The sequence below is a fragment of the Protomyctophum bolini genome (genome assembly GCF_963924005.1).
Source record: "Protomyctophum bolini genome assembly, chromosome: 18".
Classification (NCBI taxonomy): Eukaryota; Metazoa; Chordata; class Actinopteri; order Myctophiformes; family Myctophidae; genus Protomyctophum; species Protomyctophum bolini.
The window spans coordinates 39,245,895-39,262,617 of record NC_137879.1 but is presented as its reverse complement, the minus strand read 5'-3'; the positions used below and the strand labels follow the sequence as shown (position 1 = coordinate 39,262,617).

General features: G+C 38.8%; 1 long non-coding RNA gene across 1 annotated transcript; it reads right to left on the bottom strand.

Annotated features, from left to right (window-relative positions):
• Nucleotides 1-4,334: 4,334 nt before the first annotated feature.
• On the bottom strand, nucleotides 4,335-6,223 carry LOC308333281. Its single transcript, XR_013965788.1, has 3 exons — nucleotides 6,177-6,223; nucleotides 5,232-5,431; nucleotides 4,335-4,891 (listed from the first exon to the last, which is right to left on the bottom strand). It is a non-coding gene; the product is annotated as an uncharacterized lncRNA (long non-coding RNA).
• Nucleotides 6,224-16,723: the final 10,500 nt, after the last annotated feature.

Sequence of the window (16,723 nt, the reverse complement as noted above, 5' to 3'; positions counted from 1 at the left end):
CGTATCTGGACTGTTGGTCCCCCATCATCAGATGGCAGCTTGGAGGCCCTTTTTCTCCTGTGGATGAGACATTCTACTTCAAACCAGTGGGGCAGTCAGACGGATATTTTGTGAAGCCACTAAGGAAATTAAAGTTCATATAATGGCCTGTTGTGGCGCTGTCATTGGGCTCAAAAAAACCCATAGCCCCATAGAAGTCCATGTATTTGGGCCCAACTTCACCTAGACTGTATTACCTTAATAAACATGGTCATGAATACTTTTTGCTTCCAGTCACTAGTTTAAAGTCTAATTTCTAATGTCATAATATTCTTTTTGGAAAATTATGGTCCCATTTATGAAAAAAATGACCATAAAGTCGCGCATGTTCTGAGGGGCGTGGCTACCGTTACAGTATATGAACGGGATCCCCCACCCACTCGAGTCAAAATAAAAACCAACGAAGACGAAGGGGGAAGTCCCGCCTCGTTGTCTGGGCCAGCCAATGGGCCAGCTGGCCTGAACTGGGCCAAAACGGATCTAGAAAGATGGCGACTTCCATTGCAAGGACTGACAGGCTTCATTTTACGTTCACGTTAGACCCGCGGAACGCTTTGTCCATATTTTTTACAGTCTATGCTTCAAACGCAAGTTTGTAATTGAACAAATGCATTTAGAAAGTGTAAAGTGAACAAAACAATGAATTACCTGATCCACAGGAAGATGAAGACAGATATGACAGCCAGGAGAGCAGCTACGGTGATTCAGCTATTGATGCCCTTGTCCCTAAAAATGTGCTCAAATTAGAACAATGACAGTAATAAAAGAGAGTCGGACTTATACAGAACAGTATGGATTTATTTACTTTTGGAAAAGAGCAGATACAAAAAAAGGTCATCCAACATATTTGTGGACATAAATCTATCTCTTGAAGAATATTTGATTGGCTAAAGATCACTGTCACGCAAAAATTATATTCCAATAGAATATTAATTAATAGGAGCTGGAGTTGGACGTTATATCTAGTATAATAGGCCTATTGGTTTTTAATTAGTGAAGATGACTTTTTTTACATCAACTTCATACAGTATAGAAATTACCATACATCTGATGTATGTAATGAATGAATGAGTAATTGTTACCTGCTGCCTACAACCTCCAAATGGAAGGTGGAATTCCTACCACCTATTGTGTTTTGGACAAAGCAATAATAATATCCTCTGTGGTCCGGTTGTAAAACTTGACCCAATGAAGGGTGTGCTCACACTGGCTTCATGATGCTGTGAAAGGAAACTTTGCATACGTCTAACCATGTGACATCTAGACAAATCATAGTCATTCCTAGATTAGTTATCCTAATTTAGTTATCAAAATAATACAGTAAGGCAATAAATAGGTATATAATGATATATAATAATATATAATTCAAACTACTCCCAGTAGTCTGAGGTGAAGAGACCCGAGTTAAAAATGGAACACACTACTATAGTTCCTCTTCAGAAGGTTTCAGTGATCTAACCACTCGGATGGGAAAGTCTCCATTTTTAACAGTTCATCATTGTCCATTACAAATGTCATTATTTGTAGATTATGCATTGTATGACATTGTTATCTGAAATATAGAAAAAAAAAAAAAAGAAAAAAAACTTTTAATAGATAAATGTATACAATACCTGGTACAGTCAACAGGAAGAGCACGCGTTGCTGTTGGTTAACCTCTTCAGACGCTTCAGATAACTAACTGGCCGGTGAATAATGTACATAAGAGGAAATATTTTAATATTTTCAAGATAGTTTATCAAGATAATGATCTTTAAATTACCCTTGTCAGGTACATAGTCTTAGCTCAGTATTTGAAAGTCCAAAGGTTTTTTTTAAAAGAGTAGCTAGTAACTAAAGTAGGTTGATACAATTATAGAACAGAAGCTGTTTAAACTTGGACCTCTTCCTTCCAGTCACACATGCATAGTAAGCAGGCTGCCGGTAAAGTAAAATCTGAATCCCCCACCCACCCCTTTTCCCCCTCACTGTATAGACTACGTTTCTTTTCCCTTTTAACCTCTATGATGAGTTCCTGCATGTTTTGACTATAGTTGTGTACCGTATATTTGTACGTCTCTAATTGTTTTGATGAATCGAAAATGGTGGGCCCTATTGTAGACAAGTGTAATGCTTTATGGTGTCGTCCACTCACAGTTAACAGTTGTTGTATTATTGAGTTGTACTTGAAATGTACCGTAATTCTGCAAACTGTTAATAAATCAATCAATCAAGTTTCTGGATAAATCTAAAGAAATATTAAAATATTAAAAAGAGAGAGAGAGAGAGCACGCTAGAGGTATTATATCTGTCATGCAAACCGACACAAAAAATTGTAGTGTTGACGTTTAAGGGTGTTTATTGAGAGTTTGGAGATCATTAGCAAGAGTTTAAACCTTTCAACAGCAAACATTTGTTTGAAAACAGTGTCCACTCAATTATGAGCCTGGCACAAACTGTTGATGAGTGATTTAGGAACAGTACCTCATGGGCTATTAGTACAGTCCTTAGACTAGATTTGAGAAATTCCCCCATAGGCAGAACTGTATTAACCTGACAGACTAGATATTAGTACAGTCCTTAGACTAGATTTGAGAAATTCCCCCATAGGCAGAACTGTATTAACCTGACAGATCCAAGAAGCTTGCTACACAAGTTTGTTTTGGTTACCCAATACCGCCCCCATCTGGCAGAATTCCTGTTCTGTTCTTTAACTACATAGAAGTGTCTATTTGTATGTCTCTAAATGTTTTGATGAATTGAACAATGTGGACCCTGTTGTAAACAAGTGTAATGCTTAATTGGGTCGTCCACTCACAGTTAGCAGTCTCTGTATTGAGTTTGTGCTTAAAATGTACTGTAATTCTACAAACTGTTAATAAATATTTCAATCAATCAATCAAAGTCAGGTTAGACCTGCATAGGCTCCCAGGAGAAGACAGACTATGCACACAAAACGAGGTAGAGACTGAGCTACACTTCCTAACCGTCTGTCCACTGTGCCAAGACATCAGAGACATGTACAGTACTTCCCACGGATTACAATCACCCCAAGGAGAGTTTGAAAACCACCAAATGTTTATAACGTGTTAAACATTTGAAATACTGCTGACAACTTTCAAAAGTATAAAGCGTATAACCTATATGGATGTATAACTATCTCTGACAGAAAATGCACAATGTTTTATACTAGTCTCACAAGATAGTATATTACTCAAAGTGTTAATATAACACAGCTCTGTTTACACGTTTATTTTATTGTTTTAACTTTATTGTTTTGTTCCACTTTTGCTTAAAACCTTTTGGTTTAACCACTTTAACTCTAGTATAGGCTACTGTACAACGCTTGTACTGCTTGTACTGTATATATGCAGTGGTTCTCAACCTTTTCTTACTTTTTCTTTAAGGCCCATTGTTTGTTCTGTATTTGAGCCACGGACCATGATGAAATTTAGACCCAAAACTTAGAATATGTTATCGTTGGATAAGATTTAGTCCACAATTCCATATGCTAGTATTGATGTGGTAACATAGATAGGAGATATCGGGCAAACGTTGATCAAAATAACAATTCTTCTACATTCTCTATTCTCATTTTACACTCAAGAGTTAAATATCCGGAGGTCTGCAATACAAAGATAAGAGATGAATAACTAAAAATACAGATGGATTAAAATAAAAAGACATAATGGCCCTATCTTGCGCCACCCCTTACCCCCTTATCCCTAAACTTATTTGCCATGTTTTACTATTTTGAAAATAATTTTAAAATAGTTCAACTAGGCACGTTGTGAGCCTGTAGATCTTGTAGGTTTACAATGTGGAAGAAGATACACTGTAACTTATAGTAGCCTACCATTGTTGATAAAGTTACTGAACAAGACAAGTATACTATAGTGAAATGCGTACATACCACTTGTGTAATGCACTTTTAATGACCTTTTAGTTTTTAATACAAATGTTAGGAAATTAATTATTAGATATTTTATGTAAATAGCGTGTGCCTATATGTTTTGTTTAAGTTTAAAGGGATAGTTCCGTTTTTTTTTTATAACTTAAGCTGTATGAATACTTGCCATTATTAATTGATTGCCCCGAGTCCCGTGGTGGGAGTTAATTCTGCTCTGGTGTTGGAGAAATATTAAGTAATACCTGATGATCATGTTTTAGGATGGGGGGGGGGGGGGGGAAATCGTGGCACTCCATCTTTACATTTCAGCATTTCCAACACAGCCAAGGTTCAAGGTTCTTTATTATTATTTGTCTCCCGAGGAAGAAATTTGTCTTAGACAAAGGGCCCGCATGCAAGCGTAGGATGATAATACTCGGCTGTGCAGGCACGTTTCTGGGTTGGGGTGGCGGGGGCTTGGGCCAGGCACAAAAAAAGCTCTCTTCCTACGCAAGCCATCGAAGGGATGAGCTGCGCGGGGGGTGGGGGGGGTGGGGGGGAAGCCACTCATCTCACCGATCATAAACGTCCACGGACATGTTAGGTGCGTGCGTGTTTGTCATTGTGGCCTTGACAGTAAATCTACCATCCGTGTGGGTGATGGCATGCGCAGCCTTACGTCTGACAAACATGCTCTCGTGGTTGTAGTACATCTCGCGGTAAAGATACTTATCGCAGACTTTGGACTTTGGAAAGAACCCCGCCGCAAACCAGTTGGAGTGAAAGATGAAGTTGAAGGGCACGGAGAACATGAAGGCCAATTTCCGGTCCACGCGGTTGGTCTTGGTGTCGACGAGGTCGTAGGTGATGACGCCGACGGCACCCCTGGTGGCATACGGTGTCTTGCGGAACTCCAACTGCACCTTCATGTTGGGTTCGATGTAATGTTGCATAGCTACGGCTGAGCCACTGTACATGTACATCCTTAAAAGTAGGAAGGGGAAAAAAATGTTTAGAGAGTAACTGATTAAAATAAATCATAGAGAACTGTATGTAATGTATGTGTTTTTTCTTTTTTTCGTTATCATTCTTTTTTTAATTTGTTCTGTATTTATGAACATTGCCTGATGTTTCTTCAAATATTGTCTTTGTATTTGTGCTGCCATGGGGATGTGGGGTGGAAATATATGTAAATAATTACTGAAATTGAATTGAAATGACTTTGTTGTAATGAAAAATCAATAAACATATGTTTAAAAAAAACAAAAAAACAAAATCACAAAGTATTATAAAAAGTTTAAAAGAAAAGTTAAAAGTAGCCTACCCGGGGTTCTGGAGTTTATGGGAAGTACAATGGTTCCTCAACACGATGTTGCACTGGCGATGAGTGAGCCTGGAAACGTGAGCCTTGAGACGTCTAAAAGACCTACGTACAAAAGCGTCACTCACAGTGGTGCTTAAACATAATATAAGCATAAACGTTAGTATCTTCGTCTTCGACATGATGAGTGGAAGGGTAATAGCCTGGGAAGGGAAGAGAGAGAGTGCAAAGACGATGTTATTTAATGTCTTCTACATCCTGACACTTTTCTGAAAAAGCCATGTTTCTATGTCAGACCTACAAGCTCGTAGCGCGCCACTCTGTGGCGCACTATGAGCTTGTAGATCTGCTATTTTTCAATAGCTAAAGCATAACATAATGCTAACACCAAAAGGGGTTCCCGCCCCAAAATGGATTAAGGATCATGACATTGACTTCTTCTCACCCAGGGATTGATTGCCCAGTACAGAGTCATAATAATCTGATGCATTTATTCTCCACGCATAAAATGTAAATACTTTTAAGATAGAATGTTGCCCTCTGCAGTCAAGTTCCTAAATATTCATTTAGACTTCCAAGAAGAAAAGAAGCATGCACTTGTTCTGAACTAATGGAATGTTACTCTAAAACATTGATTGTATGCATATCATATCATCAAAAGGCAAACACTGGAAACTCCTCATTTGCAATTGAGGCTTCATTGGGGAACTGGTTTATTTAGTCAGTTCAAATAAATAGTATTAAAGTAAGTACACAACAGTACCACAACACAACCTCGGCATCCTTTCTCAGACCCCACATATTTGGTCTCGATCTACATATACGGTATATACATTGTTAATAATGTGAACATGTACCTGAACTATAAGAACTATGTATAATATTAATATACTGTCTAACCATGCTGCTACCAATTCTGGGTTTACATGAAAGAAACAATGTTCTTACCTGGAATCAAAACGTATAGCGTCTGTTGAGTTCTTTGAGAAGTTCTTATTTGAAACAATTGACAAGCAATATATAGCATCATGGGGCAGGTCCTTTTCCTAATAGGCCCCTCCTTTTTAAAACTGCAAATTGCTATGTTGTCCGATTCTTGCATAATGATGACATGGCCATGGCCATATTAGGTATCAGTTCTACATTGAGATGAGAAGTTGAACCAACCCGGATGTGCCAAACAATCAAACAAATACAAAACTGAAGAAATAGTTGTTGGTGCCACAAGGAAGACAGATTAAAAGTCAGCACCCTGCAACTCCAATGGGCAATGCAACCCATTAAGGCCCACCTGAGGCCGATTCTGCAAATGGCTTCTAAATTCCAACAGTTTTCTGCAAGTGTTTGCTATATAGTGTATCAGTGGTGCTCAAACCTTTTCATGTCAAGGACCCCCAAACATGTATGTATTTGGCTGCAAACCCCAACCTGAAAATATTCTGACCCCCAAGAAGCAAAGATTTAAGAGTTAAAAATGTTCAGTTTAAAAAGATACATAATATATTCAAAGATTTGCAAAGAATATGATTTTCAAAATAGCAGATTTACGAGCTCGTATCCTTGCTTGCTTTTTATTTTTATTTTTAATCATGAAAAGTAACAGTTTGTAGCTCTCTCTCGCTCATCACATTAATTTCTCACCCATCGTACTGAGAACACTTGAGTTGCAGGCCATTTCCTTTGCTTGAGCTGTATGGTATGGCCTAAGATTTAGACTCTCGTAGAGGTATTTTTCGATTCTGAGTGATCATTACTATGATGGTGTTTAAATGTTTGGCTCGCGGACCTATAATCGCTCTTAACATGTACATACGCACAATCTAACGCTTATCTAACGCAATTCTTACGTTGCTGCCCCACTTCTCAGCTTGGCCTACGCTCTGCGTTTGAAAGTCTACGGTGCGTTGTTTTCAATAAAAAAAGGTGTTTTGATCCACTCTGATCTGGCATCCATCTTGGATTTCACTCCATTGTAAATGCGCAACAGGAAAATGCCAGATTCCGAGACAGAGTGGATCACCAGTAAGACGCGCAAACGCGGGAAGCGAACGCAGCTCGTACATATTTAAGTTGTCACCATGACTCAGCCATAACCATATAAGGAGCAGCTCCATATATGGGCACAAAAGCATGACACACGGACACACAGACATGAGCTGCTCGTACATATCAGCTCCATATATGGGCACAAAGGGGGGACACACGGACACACACACAGACAGACAGACAGACAGACATGATCTGCTAGGTCTCATAGTAAGTGCTCACCGCGTTCGCAAAAACACCTTTTTTATTGAAAACAACGCACCGTCTAATGGCAATAACGTGAAGAGAGAGACTGTCACGTACACAAATATACAAACGCAAGCACGCACGCACGCACAGACACACACAGCACACATCTGCCACAAACGGCTCTGTACATGTGTACACATCAGTGATGATGAACAGTTAACAAAGAGAGAAGTATATGACTAATCTGTCTGATAAAGACTAAAGATTACCCCCAAAAAAGAGAGAAGAATGACTTGGATACAGAAGTGGTCCATTTTTATCTTCAACTTCATATTGACATCTGTTGTCCAGATCATATCTCACACCAAGGCATGGCTGAATCATTCAGGCCGGTATAGTCAGTCACACGCGCGTCGCGCGTGTACATTTTTGGATTACAAGACAGCCAGCCCTGGCAGCCAAATACCGCTTGTAGGCCCTGAGAAAGCCACTATTCTGTCCCAGCGTATCCTCTGTTGATTTTCCTTTGTTTATTGTGTCGGAAATTGAAAAATAATGGACAGGTCTACCACTACCATTAGGAGCTATAGCCCCACCGACTATATGGGGAGGGGGTGGTCATTCAAGAAACATACAACCTGGGTGATCTAATTGTATTTTATTCGCAACACTTTGATTGATTGAAATATTTATTAACAGTTTGCAGAATTACAGTACATTTCAAGCAAAAACTCAATACAAAGACTGTTAACTGTGAGTGGACGACCAAATTAAACACATTTAGTACCGGAACTGCATCAAAATAAAGGCGCTGCTTGCGCCAGAGTAATCGCCAGAGTAGTGATCGCTTCTATTTTGAAAGCCATGAACCGGAAATACTTTCTTAAAAAAGTTGACAGACAAAGTGACCTCACAATCTCCGATCATCTTAATATATTTATATACGCTCCAAAAAGAGTTCATATTTTGCGGGAGAGACGGATGAGGAGCAGAAATGCAGCGCCAGCATATCGATCCATTCATGACCACGGAGAGCGCCCTGGATCAGGAGATACGAGTCATTCTTTCCGCCGCGCTAACATGGGAGTCAATGACAAGCTAATAGTTGCACAGAGCGTTAGCATACGGCAAGCGAAAAGCGAAATGCCAAAAAAAAAAAAAAGAATAATTCTGAATATTATCATCTCGCCCCGCGTCGTTTGGACGTCGCTAGGACGTCCACAGACGTCGTAGGCACCTCTCGGTTCCAATCCTTATGACGTTTCAGGACGTATTACGTACAAAATGTGTTAAGCATTACACTTGTTTACAAGATTCATTCAAGATTCAATAATTTATTTGCCATATGTCAACAAGTTGATAGGAATTTGTCTTGGTTCATACTCAACATATACAGACAACCATAGATACACAACAAGAAGGACAGTACAATACAAAAACAAAAACCAGCAGCATAGGAAATTACATTCCGTTTTTTAAAGTGCTATATGCATATACTATTAGTTCAGATGTCTAATGGCTACGGGGTAAGTGCTATCCCTGAAGCGACATGTTGGGCTCTGGATACTTCTATATCTCCTGCCTGATGGGAGGAGATTGAAGAGGTGATGTGCAGGATGGGAGTTGTCTGCAATGATTTTATTTGCCTTCCTAATTATTCTGGTGGAATAGAGTGAGGAAAGCGTAGGGAGGCTGCATCCTATGTTTTTTGATGCGCGACGAACAGGGTCCACCATGTTCAATTCATCAAAACATCGAGACGTGCAAATAGACACTTCTATATAGTTAAAGAACAGAACAGGAATTACAGAACAGGAATTACAGTACAGTACAGTACAGTACAGTACAGTACAGTACAGTACAGTACAGTACAGTACAGTACAGTACAGTACAGTACATGAATGATACATTCTCTGGCTGATTTTAGTTTCTATACCCTTCCAATTAAGGACCCCTGAGACCCCAACTTTAAAAGCCAATGGTGTAGTGCTTTAAGTACCGGACCGCATCTCCAGATATGATCTACTGGACCTCGGATGTCAACATGATGTTGAAATGTATCGTAGTCATAGTTCTCTCTTTTTGTATCTTTTTGCCATCAGTTTCCTCCTTTTAGAGTGAGAGAAAAACAAGTAGTGTCGAAATATGTTTTGTATCTGTTTGTAAAACATGGCGGTCTGGTACTAGATTATCATGCTGGGGCCCTTTACTTTAGATTTGAATCATATGATAGACTGCCGGTTATATGATTTCGCTACTTTATTATTATTTTTGTAACACATAGGCTATAATTTAAATTTCCAAATTGAATGCCTCTCACTTGGCCCCATTTTCTACAGTGCCACCCTGATCTTTGGGACCTATAGGCTTGGTTCCAGAATGCCCATTCAGTGTTTTCTTATGAAGGCTTGCAAGTTAAAGTTAAAGTCTGCTAAATGCCTGAATTGCATTTTCAGTCATATTACCATTGTAGGCCTACATGGCATTTAGGGTATTTTCCAGTATGATATTTTATTGTAAGGCAAGGCAAGGCAAGGGAAGGCAGTTTTATTTTTATCTAGCACATTTCAACAACAAGGCAATTCAATGAATGTGCTTTAAACAGAACCTCACACAGAATTAGAACAACACAATTATACAATTACATTATAGGATGCATAATGGGAGTTTGTTCGGTATTTGGTGCATATAAAAGCTAAATGCTCCTTCCCCATATCTATTTTTGGTTGTAGGGGCAAAAAGCAGACCTTTCTCAAATGACCTGAGAGTTCTGGACGGTTCATGATATCGTACCAGATCAGAAATGTATTTTGGCCCTAAACCATTAAAAAGCTTTATAGACCAAGTCTACTGTAGATGAATGCATGTACAAGTTTTTCTATACCATGCTATATGTTTTAGTTGATTTGGCTGACTTTGTGATTGTGCTGAAGTGGATGTTTAAAACAAAAATACATTGCATGGATGCACCTGGGACGCATCCTCAGTGATGTATCCCAAGGTCATCGGGGTCATTTCGGGTCTGTGCAAAACTAATGCTTGAATTGGATTCAGAATCATGAAAACCCCCTAGTTTGACATGTCACATGCTACATAAAGCAGCATAATGACATTTTGAATATAGGATGTTAATGGTATGGTCACATATAAACCCCTCAATACCGACAGCCGGTCAGCAAGTGGATTCATGAATGTATGTACAGTATACAGTACAGACAATATGTTAGGCCAATAAAAAAACAACTATACCAAATTTCCCATTTTAAACAAAAAGAAGGCTGTTGTCTGCCGGACTATGACTACACCAAGGTTATTTTTTTTACTTGGCGAGTTAAGTAAAATCCTTAGCGTTAACATAGCTCTGGTCCATATCTCTAATGCGTGTTAGAGCTATGTTACTCTCAACTTCCGCCGCTCGCATGAATGCAGACCAGCCTCTACTCTTTAGTGTAAATAAAAAGAACGTTTTTGCTACTCACCAAAACAAAGGCGGGTTGTGTCATTAGAAAGCCTACTTTCCTTAGTGGACGCACGCAAGGAAAGTAGGCTTTGGTGAGAAGCAAAAACGTTATTTTTATTTACGCTAAAGAGGAGAGCTATGGATCAGAGCTAGCTCTGGTCCATAGCCTTCTACTGCTTCGATTCTGCCCTGCAGTACGGCTATGGGACTATCAGTTTTAAATCTCAAATCGAAATCAGACCAGCCTCTCCTCTTTTGTGGAAATCTCACGAACGTTTGACCTACTCACCAATACAAAGACGGGTTGTGTCAATAGTGGACGCACTCTGAGCCCCCCACCACACGTATAAACTGTACTTTTTGGCCAGAAAGGGATTTTGTTTCCACCGGGAAAAAAATACTTTTAGTTACTCCGCTGCGCCCTCTACCGATATTGCCCAGAGAACTGCCTCATAGAGAATATATTTCCTCCGGTGAAAAAAAATCCCTTTCTGGCCAAAAAGTACCGTTTATACGTATGGTGGGGGGCTCAGAGTGCGTCCACTAAGGAAAGGTCAAATGTTCGTGAGATTTCCACAAAAGAGGAGAGGCTGGTCTGATTTAGATTTGAGATTTAAAACTGATAGTCCCATAGCCTAGACTGCAGGGCAGAATCGAAGCAGTAGAAGGCTATGGACCAGAGCTAGATCAGAGCTAGCGTTGACACAACTCTAGTCTCTGTTCTGCAGATGGGTTCCCAGATTGACACAACTCTGAGTGTATAACTTTGGGTGTGTTCACACTGGCTTCACGATGCTGCTTAGTGAAGTGTGAAAGGAAGCTTTGCATAAGTCTAACCATGTCTAGATTACCAGAACAAATGCTTAAATTAAAGTCATTCCTAGAACACATTGTAATTTGTAATTTATCCCTATCAGAATAGGGATAAAAAAATTAAAAAAATAGATAAACTAAATGTACAGTATCATTGTAGAAATGAACTCTAATGTTAGGTATAGTTATAGTTGTCCAGAGGTCAGAATTCTGGTCAATGCACTGAATGGGACATTATCAGTATCACGTTGAATAATTTAAACGTGATAATGTTTGGTTCCATTGAGGGTCTTCAGATGAAGAGACCTGACTTAATATCTAACAGTCTGCTAGTTCCTCTTCAGAAGGTTTCAGTGATCTAACAATAAACCACTCTGACCTCATTTTCTTTTTCTTCTTTTTTTTCGCAATTCAAATGTTGCTACAAAATATAAGTTCGGCACAGCCTAACAACATTGCAAGCCTGTCCAAGTCAATGTTTGTGCATTCATTTAAGGTTCATATAAAACCCAAATCTGTCCCATGTCCCTTTCATTTACTTTCTCCATTCACTCTGCCCACCATATTCATATGATGTGATTTGAACAGTTTATCATCATTACAAAGGTCATTATTTGTAGACAGTGACTATATGCACTATATGACATTTGTTACCTGACATGTTGAATGTTGTTTTTTAGAGTAAAAAAAGAAGAGAGTGAGAGTAAAGTTACAGAGTATGCTATTATGGGTTGATATACTTGCTACCATAGAGGTTAATTGATACAAGACAGAAGCTGTTTAAACTGGGTCCAGTTCCTTCCAGTCACATGATCATGCATATAGCAAGCTGCTGGTAAATCACCATTTATGTTCAAAAGCAGAAGTTTCTGGATAATCTAAAGAAATATTAAAATGAGAGAGAGAGAGAGAGAGAGAGAGAGAGAGAGAGAGAGAGAGAGAGAGAGATAGGGAGAGAATATTATATCTGTCATACAAACACCAACACATAAAATAGTAGTGTTGATGTTGCCATGTCTCACGACCCCCGCCCCCCCTCCATGCCCCCAATACAAATTGGCTGCTACAATAACCTTAATAATTGAGAAGATACATCATCTGAAACCAGATATAATCATTAAGGTTGTACTATGTGTATACTATGTAAACTCTTATTTATTTATTTTTATAATCTGGGGACCCCATGAAATAATTTTGCAAAAGCATGGGTTCTCAACCTTTTCAGGCCGTGACCTTTTACAGTCTATGGCTGTGACCCCCCAAAAGAACCCTGTTTGAACTGGGGACCGCCACCCTGATTAGCACTTAGAACTAGGAGTTTAAGGCATTACATTTTGTTTGACTCGGTTCCACAGATAAATATTGTGAAAATAGAAGATCTACAAGCTCACAACGCCTTGCAATGCGAGGCGTTGTGAGCTTTTAGAGCGGCTATTTTCACAATTGTGTTTCTTATGTAATTTTACAATTTGACCAACGTTTGACCAGTTTGTATAATAGTAAAGTTTTTGTAGGTATTTTGTAAAGTGTATAAAATGTATTTAAATCGCACCGCTACTCATTGTGTGCTTGTAGATCGGCTTGTAGATAGTTTTAATAAAAAACTATACAAACTAACTAGTAACTAAAGTTTTCAAATAAATGTAGTGGAGTAAACGTACAATATATGGATCCGAGATGTAGTGGAGTACTAAATTACAGTAAATGTACGTAGTTATTTTTCCACCACTGCATAAGAGACATAAGAGTGTTAAGTCTGTATTTTGTAGAGATAAGACTCACTTTTGAGGAGGGATCTTTTATGGAGCAAACACGTTGGATCAGTTAATTGATAACCTTATAGCAACAAAAATAAATACGATGTGGAATTGTGGATGTCTCCTGTAGGTCTTGTGACAAAGCTCATGAGGGAAACAAGAAGAAGTGTTCGACTTTGAGGAAGAAAATATGTAACAATTGTGAACAATATATCACTGCTACAAAATTGAAGACAAAAATGGAACACAGTGAGCATGCACTGCAGTGCATACTCTTCTTGATCATGATAGTGACACAGTGAGGATGTTATGGGTATTACAGCAGTAGAGGCAAACACTGAAACTGAAACTGAACTAAGTTCAGCATTTCCATCGACCTGAATGCTGTTAAGAAATGTGTCCAGGTTCTAAAAGTGGGGTCCTTGAGGGGGTTCCAGGGGGTCCCCAAATGATAGATAGTTTGGAACTAAATGGACAGGTCTTTAAGTCAGAGAGTGCGCAAAAGGATCCAAATGGATTTTTATGGGGTCTGAGGATTTTCCAGTGAAGAAATTGGGGTCCCAGAGAACATATCGAATGGGGGTCCCAGCAATGAGAGAATGCCTATTCATTTCATAGGTTTCTGTAAGCGCATTACAAACAGTTCTGTACTTATCTAACGACTAATATCTCATGGCGGTCTGGTATAAAAACATTTCAAATGTGAAAATGGTTCAGCAAGGTGTATATAGTACAATAGAATTATCAGGATAGCACAAAACATTATGTTCCCAGAATAAATAGTTGTAGCATAGGTAAAGTAAATCTAACTGACAACACATGTTATTCTATTATAGCTAAATAAAAAGCACTGTAGTAACAACATTCAAACATTAGATTTAAAAGCATCCAATACCAGCCATACAAACGAGGTCCAGTGCAGACCAACCAGGGGTCCCTTGCTTTATTCTGTTTTACAGCACAGTATATGTATTTGTATATTGATGTTGTTGCTGGGGCGTTTTGACACAGTACATTTGCACACACATGGAATTTGTCTTCTACATTTTACCCATACCGGAGCAGTTTTTTTTTCCTTTTCTTATTTATTTTTCTTTGTTTGTTTGTACACATAATAGGTCCACAATGGAAACAAGTCCCTATGGGACTGTTTCACGTTATCCTTTTAGCTCAAATGTCTGACTGTACCATGTGCTGCTTACATTTCTGTCTAATAAAGTATTCAATCAATCAATCAATCAATCAATACTTTTACCAAAGAAAATCTCTTATCCTTCCTTTAATTGAGTTGATAAATCGATCGAGTTGTAAAAGAGACTTAAATAAAGGTTAAATAAAAAAGAATATGATTGGCTGTCAGACTTTAAAAGGCAGTGAATATGTCACTTTCATTCTCTTGCTTCTAGTTAATAACGGCCATTGGGATGAGTCATGAGCCTAAAAGTGGCTACTAAACAAGCCTTAATTGCCTTTATTGCAATTTCCGGGCCGGGTAGGGCGTAAAATGTTTGCTAATTAGTAGGGCCAGCCCAGTTAGGAACCCAGTTAGGGCCGGGCTGTAATTTCCGGGCCTGTTGAGAACAGTAGTTTTCGATGGCAATAACTTTAGAGTTGTCGTGATCTTCATACTGTATATGGTGACGGCCATATACAGTATGGAGCGTGTCACGAGGTGTGACAGACGGAAGGACGGACTGACTGACTGGTTTTGCAGGTTTTCATAATAATAATCATAATAATAATAATAATAATAAGCTTTATTTATATAGCACCTTCCATACAGGGTTGCAGTTCAAAGTGCTTCACAGGCAGGATATACATCAAATGCTTTACAGTTAGGTCATATAGGTTAAAACAAACACAATACAAGCCAAGACAGATAATGTGCATGACATCAGACATTGAGATAAAAATAGGCATGAGAAGGTCCAGCATTTAAGATATTTGTTAAGAGAAAAATATATATAGAATAATAATAAAATACATGATGGGAGGCCTCAATAAAGTGCTACGGCAGGGCGGAGAAAGCTAATCTGAAGAGGTGTGTTTTTTTAGTTTGTGTTTGAATATGTTGGTGGAGTTGGCCTCTCTGATTTCCTGAGGAATTGTATTCTAATTATTATAATTATTGGTGCATATAATTTTGGTGCATAAAACGAGAATGCTGCCTCTCCTATTTTCTTTCGTGGTTTATTTTTTTCTTTTGTGGTTAGTAAACCTGCTGTTGAGGATCTTAGTGTTCTAGATGGAGTGTATGATGGTAAGAAATATGTTATGTATGCAGGGCCTTGGCTGTTGAGTGCTTTGTAAACTATAAGTAGTACCTTAAAATCTATTCTATGGGAGACTGGAAGCCAGTGGAGGTGTGTAATTGGGCCAAGTGAGAGGCATTCAACCTGGACATTTCCAGCATGATAATCTACTATAGTACCATATATATTATATATATATATATATATATATATATATATATATATATATATATATATATATATATACAGTGAGGGGGGAAAGGGCTGGGTGGAGGATTGATATTTTTGTGGTATGTCACATCAGAGACCAAGGGCTCCATTTTCGTCACCGCTAAACCCCTTATCCCTATACTTCTTTGCCTTTTTTAACTATTTTGAAAAACATCAACTAGCCAATCTACATTGACACATTGTGATGAGCTTGTAGACTGGCCATTTTAACTATTCAAAAATGTTTAGCAAAGAAGTTTAGGGATAAGGGGGTTTAGCGGTGACGAAAATGGAGCCCCAAATGTTTACCATCCTTTCCAGGTAGAATCTCTGCTTGCCCTAGGGAGAGATTATGACCTTCGGGCAGTACCTCCAGTCAGCCAGTAGGCTTGCCCTAGGGAGAGATTATGACCTTCGGGCAGTACCTCCAGTCAGCCAGTAGGTGTCCTACCTGACACAAAGAAAATAGTAGTAGGGAGACCACTGCCAATGTGTCTCAGCAAATAGACATGTTACCTCATGATGATGTAAGATGATAAGAGTGCCCCTCACTTCATACGGGTGTGATTTTTTTTAAAACTGTTTACCTACAATGACATGCCCAAAATAGGGACACCAAGTTGAAAAAGGCTAATGCATGTATAGTTGCAGACAGGAACAGTGTCACATGGACAGGCCATTGATTGATACTATATCTGTAGCACTTTTTGAGTGGTTCAACCACTCCAAGGAACAGCAATGTCCGTGTTCACCTATGTGTGTTCACCT